This window comes from Otolemur garnettii, unplaced genomic scaffold (genome assembly GCF_000181295.1).
Source record: "Otolemur garnettii isolate 467f Iridium unplaced genomic scaffold, OtoGar3 scaffold00090, whole genome shotgun sequence".
NCBI classification, from domain to species: domain Eukaryota; kingdom Metazoa; phylum Chordata; class Mammalia; order Primates; family Galagidae; genus Otolemur; species Otolemur garnettii.
In genome coordinates, this window is record NW_003852485.1 from 4148548 (window position 1) to 4155995 (window position 7448).

The following is a 7448-nucleotide window of genomic DNA, read 5'->3' on the forward strand; positions in this document are numbered from 1 at the left end:
GCCACAACGCCCGGCTATTTTTTGGTAGCAGCCATCATCTTTTTTTGGCGGGCCCAGGCTGGGGATTGGAACCCGCCACCTTAGGTGTATGTGGCTGGTGCCTTAGCTGCTTGAGCCACAGTCACCGAGCCTAATGAACAGTATTTGCTGCCAGGAATTTATGCTACAAATATCCTGTAAAAGAACAACATTACACATGTGTATAGATGATTAATCATTGTGGCATTGTTTGTTATAAGGGAACAACAACCTATTATTTTAAGATTTTCAATATCAAAACTATTTAGTTTTCTCCTTAAATGTAAACTTCTACGTTGGCTTATCATTCCAAGATGATCTTCTTCTTTGTTCATTCATTTCTTCAGTTTGGCAAGTCTGAAATATTATCTACTCTTTGCCAGGGCTCTGTGCTAGGCCCTGTGGCCTTAGGTAATCTGCTCCTTCAGGTAGTTCCTTTTCTGTTCCTGGAGCATTCTGCATTTTCATAGCCTTATCACCCAGCATTGACACGGGCTACTTGCTTCTCTATGCTCCCTATGAGTTGGTAAACTCCTTGAGAGCAGAGAGTATGTATTTCCTTGATTGATACTGTTTTCTCAACATTTAGCACAGTGCCATGCCCAGCAGGTGCTCAATAAATGTTGACTGTGAATCAAAGCATTATCTTGCTTGCATTTTGCTCTGACCCCTCACTGTCCTTATTCGTATCCTTTGTACATCATTTTACTGTATGTGTTTATTTCTTCTCTGTGTGTGTGTCAGCACTGCCTGACCCTAATTGGGTAAGACGTTGTCTATTCAATCAATCTTTTTCCATGTCTAGAACAGAATAGTTTGTGTGATTAGGCCTTTAAATTCAAAAGAAATTGTTCTGAAATTAAATTATTTTAAATAGCTCAGGGGCAGGAACGTTAGACTTTTCTATTCTCTCACTCCTGATTACTACATAAAACGATATTCAGTCCGTATTAAGTAATATAAAATGTGACTTCAGAAAAAATAAAGATACCAGTGGAATAGCTCATGTATCTGATAGTTTTAAAGTGGCATTATGCTAAATAAGGTTGGAATTTGAGCAGGTTTTGGCACCTGCCAGACCTGGATGTGAATGTTGGCTCTGCCTTTGACTTTGTGGTCTTGAATCTCAGTTTCTTCATCTTTAACATGAGGCTACTAAAACTTAACCCAGTTAGATCATATAAGAGATAATTAGGATATAGTTTTATAAATATCCAGCTCATAGTAAAGTGGTCTGTAATACTTGTTTTACTGTTTTCTTTCCAACCAATTTTCCGTCATTATTAAGACAAAATAGGAGATTCTTTACATTTGTATATTATGCCTGCATATTTGTTGGCTTATTTTCTTCTACCAAAAAAAAAAAGATACTGTTAAATAAATGTAAAAGCCTGTAGGTCTGTGTAATTCCAGACAAATAAAAATGCACGCAGTGAATGAAGTTTATATTGCAGCTTCCACACGTGGAGAGATTTGGAAACTGAACCAGAGTGTAAGGAGGATACAACTTTGCGATAGTCTGCTTTTGATTGGCTGCCAAGTCCACAATGGCTGTAGAAAGTGCCATTTAAGTTGAGGGGGGCTGGCTACCTTAAACCGGAAGGCAGGATACAGCATTTTATTTTATGGAAAATGACTGCTTCTATCATATGCTTTTCAAAGCGCCATGTTTAAAGTTGAAGATAAAATCTTTCCAAATATATATTTTTACTTTTAAAAATGAAGGATTGAACTTTTGTTATTTACTGTGAAGACTACACTTGGGAATGAGTTGCCCTAAACTCTAGTTCTTTACCTTTAGGACTGCAGCTCTGTGCACATAAGGAATTATAATTTGAAATAATTTTGCATATAATACACACAAAAAATGTAGTCAATGTTCAGATTTTTATGGCATTCTCTGTTTTAGAATTACTTAGAAATGGTACTGGAGAGAATCAATTCATTTCTGCTATTTTATTCCTCATATTGTGATGACCCAGGCCCACTAAGACCAGTGGGGAACAAGCCCCCTACCCTTGACACTTCTCCTGAGTCTCTCAGTCCCAGCCCCCTCAAGGGTAGAGAAGCTTAAAGATAAGGAAGAGAGGAAGGGAGGGTTGAAAAAGCCCTTAGGAGAAAGTCCCAAGTTCTTTGGAAACTTTCTCAACTTCTGTTGAACTATGTGACCCCCCGTCTTGTAATCTATGAGTTAATGTACCTTATGACCCATGAGGTAATATGTACCCCCGTTGTGAACTCTGTAATCCCCAATGTGATTTGCTTATATAAGGCAAGTCAGCATGTACCCCCATTTTGAGTTGTGTAACCCCTTATGATGTACCCCTTACCTTGTGACCCCTAAGCTGTGCTGAGCTGTGCTAACTGCAATGACTTAGCTTTTGTACAAGCTTGCTTGCTTCAGCAATATTTACGGTATATAAACCCTTTTGATTTACCATTTGGGGCTGCATGTTGGCCACAACATCAGCTCCCTGCAGGTGTATCAAATTATCAATAAATTCTTACTGATTGATTGCATCAGAAGGGGGGTCCAATTTTCTCTCTCAGCTGAGCGAGTCACAACAATATTATAACTGTAAATTAAGAAATCAATGAATATTTGAAATTAGATTAACTTCTTGGAGTAAAGTTTGAAAATGAAAGGGGAAATTTACACCTACACAAACTTGTGTACATATTTGCCGTTTGGGGAGGCCAAATTTGTTTCTTTTAATCACAGATACAACTATACAATTACAGACCTTCTTTACTGGAGCAAAACTGGTCTACAAAGTTTATGGCAGTGCATAGCAAATCTGAATGTCTCTTTGCAGGGAGTCAGATCCAGAAATAGAGCCTAGAAGATGAAAGACAAGTTTTCTTAGTTCTTTTACTAAAACCCCTACCAGAGACATCACTCCCTGGGAGAAGTAAGAAAGTGAACAGAGGATAGAAATGTTCTGTCCATACATTTCCCACTGGGACCATGGGTTAGCAATTTCCTCTATAAAAAAATGAGACACTTGCATGTACATGTGTATGTGATATAGCCTACCACTCTGTGTAATACATTTTTTGTTTGATCTTTTTCTATATGTACATGTTTTTTGAGAAAAATCACAAGGATTTTTATTGTAAAAACAAAAAATAATAGAAGACAAAAATACATTAGCGGTTCTGATAATTTTAGACTCAAGGGCATCTCTACGGAAAGGTCAACTCTTTATGTACTGGTAGATAAAATACTATGCAGAACAAGTGTGAGGTCACGCTCAAGGCCACGAACATGTATGCAGTGAGGACAAATAAAAAGGCAGTTTCCTTATTTCCTTTCCCCAGTGGGGTATACGTTGCATTAAGGTATGAGGCTCATTTTGGTGAATGATGCTTTCAGACAGAGATTTTGAATCTTCCTTCTCCAGTCTCCACCCAAAGTTTAAGGCTCTGACCTGGTAATGAAGAAGGAAATCAAAATCAAGTATCAAGTAGGTCTACCAAAATGCAAAATGACTCTAGTTTCAGCCTGGAAAGAGAAGCGTCTGCCCTCTCTGGCTTTTATGTGCATCCAGGTTGCAAACACATCATAGGCCCACCTACCTGACAAGGCTGGAGCCCAGCGCCAGCACAGTCAAGAGCTCCACGGTGTCTAAACTAGTCAGTGAGTGCCTCGATGCCATGAATCCCCAGTGCTCACAGCGACAGTGCTAAAAGAATCAAGAAGCTTGTGTGTTTAGAGCCGCACAAACATTAATTACCTAAGTGAGCAATGGTCAATGATACAAAATTAGGTAAGGATTTAAAAAAAATAGGTCACGAATTCCTCTATCCACCACTGCTGAAATTTAGTATAAAGCAGTACAGAATGGCTCCCTCCATGCAACAAGGCCCCATTTTGCACTCATGTTTCTCAAAAACCAATTATGTCTTCAGGTCAAGCCTCAGGTTAAGAGGTTTTTAACAATATATACTTTTCCTATGTTAGAGCCAAGGTAAAAGGGAAGTAGGGCTCTAGAATCCCTGGAATAGAAAGAGCTCTAGACGCCAGGGGGTGTGAGCACATTCGCGTCATGGGGATTATCTATCCAGGGGGTTGTTTCTTCCCTCCTATCACTGGGATGCCCACGTCGGGTGGCTGGAACGTTGTAGGATCTTCAGCCATTCGGGTGCCCTGGGCTCAGATGGGTTCTGTTGGATGGGTTTTTGGGCTCCTTGGTAGGCCTGGGTGGCAAAACTTCCTGAATCATATTTCTGAAGGATCTTGATCCAAAGAAGCTCCATTTATCTGATGTGTTTCCATCCTTATGCCAACTTCCAGAATCCACACTGCCAGGATTTAGGCCAGGTTAAGCTGTGGAAGAACCAGAGGTGAACCCAGCCAGCCTCTGGGCCTGTGCACAGGGAGAAGGAGGGGTGCTGCTGGGGTGGCTGGGCTGACACGGCTGCTTCTCTGCTTTTGTTGTCTCTGCACTCTGCAGCTTTAGTCTGTGGAGGGCTTCTGCCACTTGAATATACTTGGTCTCCTCAGTGGTGAGACCCCTGACGGTTGTGCAGCCAGCACCTCTCTGCCCTGCCTATTGCTCAGAATGCTGAAGGCTCTCCTGGGTCTGTTTGGTGATCAGAGAATTCATGATGATATGGGTAGCTTTAGCTTTTATCACTGGTACCTTGTCCATACTGTCAGTGGCTCATGACAGGGTCATGGCAGTGGGGGATACACTGGCCTCTCCTTGCTGCACCCTGGCAAGGTGCTGGTACTTGTGCTCTGGAAACACTGGCTGGCAGGGATGGTGCCCATGTGTGATAGAAGAGAAGGGCTTTAAAGGGCACCATTGCAGCTGAATGCCTGGTGGTGTATCTCAGGTCACCCTGTGTGCAGGGACGTCTTGCCTAGAGGCTGACTAGGCTCACAAGCAGGTACTTCTGGCTGTTTTGAAGCCATTAAAAGACTGTGATGCACATGCCTTTTCTATATAGAATTCTGAGCTGAGTCCCTGCTACCACAGTGAAATCATGTGACAATTATGCTGACAGATGTTAATGAGGAATACTGTCCAGCTGCTGCAAGTTAACAGAACTTCCCAGGAAGAGTCCACCCAGAGGCTCTGTTCTGCTGCTGCTGCAGAGCTGCCTCCAGCCCTAAGTCTGACACGAGAGTGGCCCCAACAACCCACATCGCCTAAGGGGTTGGGGCACAGTTTGAATGCACGCCATGCTGAGAGCTTGACAGCACCAAAGGTCTCTAGACAGACCAGGAAACACTGGCTCAATCTCTATCTCTGTATATTAATATGTGTGTGTGTGCCTCTGTGTGCACCTACATATGCTTATATATGTATATTATTTGTATACACATACCTACACACATACTCCCTATGAGGAAAAAAGAGAAAGGGGGGGAGAGAATAAAAAGTTTCAAGGTAAAAAGAGTCATCATACAGTCCAGAATGATGGGATGCAGTCTAAAAGAACATTGGCTGATTCATTGGTAATAAATTATCATCATTTTCATTTATCTTCCATCTTCCATTGTTACAATTAATAATATTGTTATGGTACATCAGGTTGCCAAGGTCATGAATAATTTAAATGTTGATTCTTTTTTTTTTTTGAGACAGAGCCTCAAGCTGTCCCCCTGGGTAGAGTGTCGTGGCATTACAGCTCACAGCAACCTCCGACTCCTGGGCTCAAGCAAGTCTCCTGCCTCCAGTCTCCTGCCTCTGCCTCCCAGGTAGCTGGGACCACAGGCGCCCGCCACAACGCCTGGCCATTTTTTGGTTGCAGCCGTCATTGCTGTTTGGCGGGTCTGGGCTGGGGATTCGAACCTGCCACCTTAGGTGTACGTGGCTGGCGCCTTAGCCGGTTGAGCTGTAGACGCCGAGCCTAAATGTTGATTCTTGACACCACTTTTAGAAAGTTAAGCAAGTATCTTTTTCCCTTAAACAGTGGATTTTGTCTTTTCATATCGTTTAAAATCTATTTTTATTTAACATTTATTTATTTCTGGTTTGCAATCCATGTTTTGTTTAGAATGGATTGGATTGGGGTGGTGCCTGTGGCTCAAAGGAATAGGGTACTGGCCCCATAGACAGGAGGTGGTGGGTTCAAAGCCAGCCCTGGCTGAAAACTGCAAAAAAAAAAAGAGAAAGAATTGGATTAGTATTATGTTATAAATTCCTATATTTACATGCTTAATTGTGGACTCAGAAACTAGAAGGATAAATGTCTTCAGTGAATACATATCTGTTTCATTATTTAAAGGCCAAAAATTTCATCCATTTTTATTCATCATCTATTTTTTATAAATACATTGGTAACTTTAGTGTTGTATATAACTCATGTTTACTGAATATGTAAACTAAGACATTAACAGTATTTTTGTATAAGTTCCTTTGTCTCGGGAATTGAAGAATGAATTCATGCATCACAAGTAGAAGATAGGATAGATCTTTTGTTTTATAATAGATAAAACAAAGAGGAAAGCAAAGCCCCACACAAAGGAAAGAGTCCCGAGCAGGTTGCAGATTCTGGCTTTCTGTCTAGGGGTTTATATACGATTTCTAATCATATCTCCTTCCCTGAAGCCAAGGGGGATTGGGGAAATGGAATGTATGTCTAAAATATATGTCACCGCCCTTGGTGCCAAAGCCCTGTGGGCAGGAGTTAATTTTAAAATCACCACTATGTAGGAATGTGGTCACGTTTTTGGTATTCCATTCTTCTTAGATGGAACAGTGATCAAACTTGTTTATAATACTGCCTAGGCCCAGAAAATGGAGTCTGAGTTCAGCCCCAGGTGGAGGGAACCTGCATCACTACAATGTGACTGTGTTAATAATTTTCTACTGAAATTTTTTTTCAAGGGAAGTACTCTGAAATACTGAATAAAAATAGTGTACAGGAAGATGTATTATATATTTTATTAATTTTAAAACTTTTTGCATCTACATACTTTTTCCTTTTGCATTTTCTGCTGAAGGGTACAAGATGCCAACCTGAATCAGAGAGGTCACCATGGATTTTCTGGACCAAGTACCGTCCTTTAGATTTAATAAGAGTACAGAATAATGGTATTTATACTTGTCCAGACAAAAGAGACATGTAGGATACTATTAAATATCACTGGCTTACATTTCCATTTTTAATTGCTTTTAAAATTCTAGATTCAAGTTGAATTAATTTGCTATATTTTGTAATATAAAGAAGGCATATTTATAACATGAAACAAAAGGTTTTTTTTAAATAAGGTTACCTATTTCAATTGTATTTTATTTATTTATTATTTGCAGTTTTTGGCTGGGCTGGGTTTGAACGCGCCACCTCCAGCATATGGGGTTGGCACCCTATTCCTTAGAGCCACAGGTGCTGCCCCGTATTTCAGTTATTTTTAATTTTAATACATTTGTAAGCTTAGGTGTTTCTTTCTGTACACGTTAATGGTATTTAATGAC

General features: G+C 40.5%; 1 pseudogene; it reads right to left on the reverse strand.

Moving 5' to 3' along the window:
- Positions 1-4078: 4078 nt before the first annotated feature.
- Positions 4079-4939, reverse strand: LOC100945488 (annotated as a pseudogene).
- Between the last annotated feature and the right edge of the window lie 2509 nt (positions 4940-7448).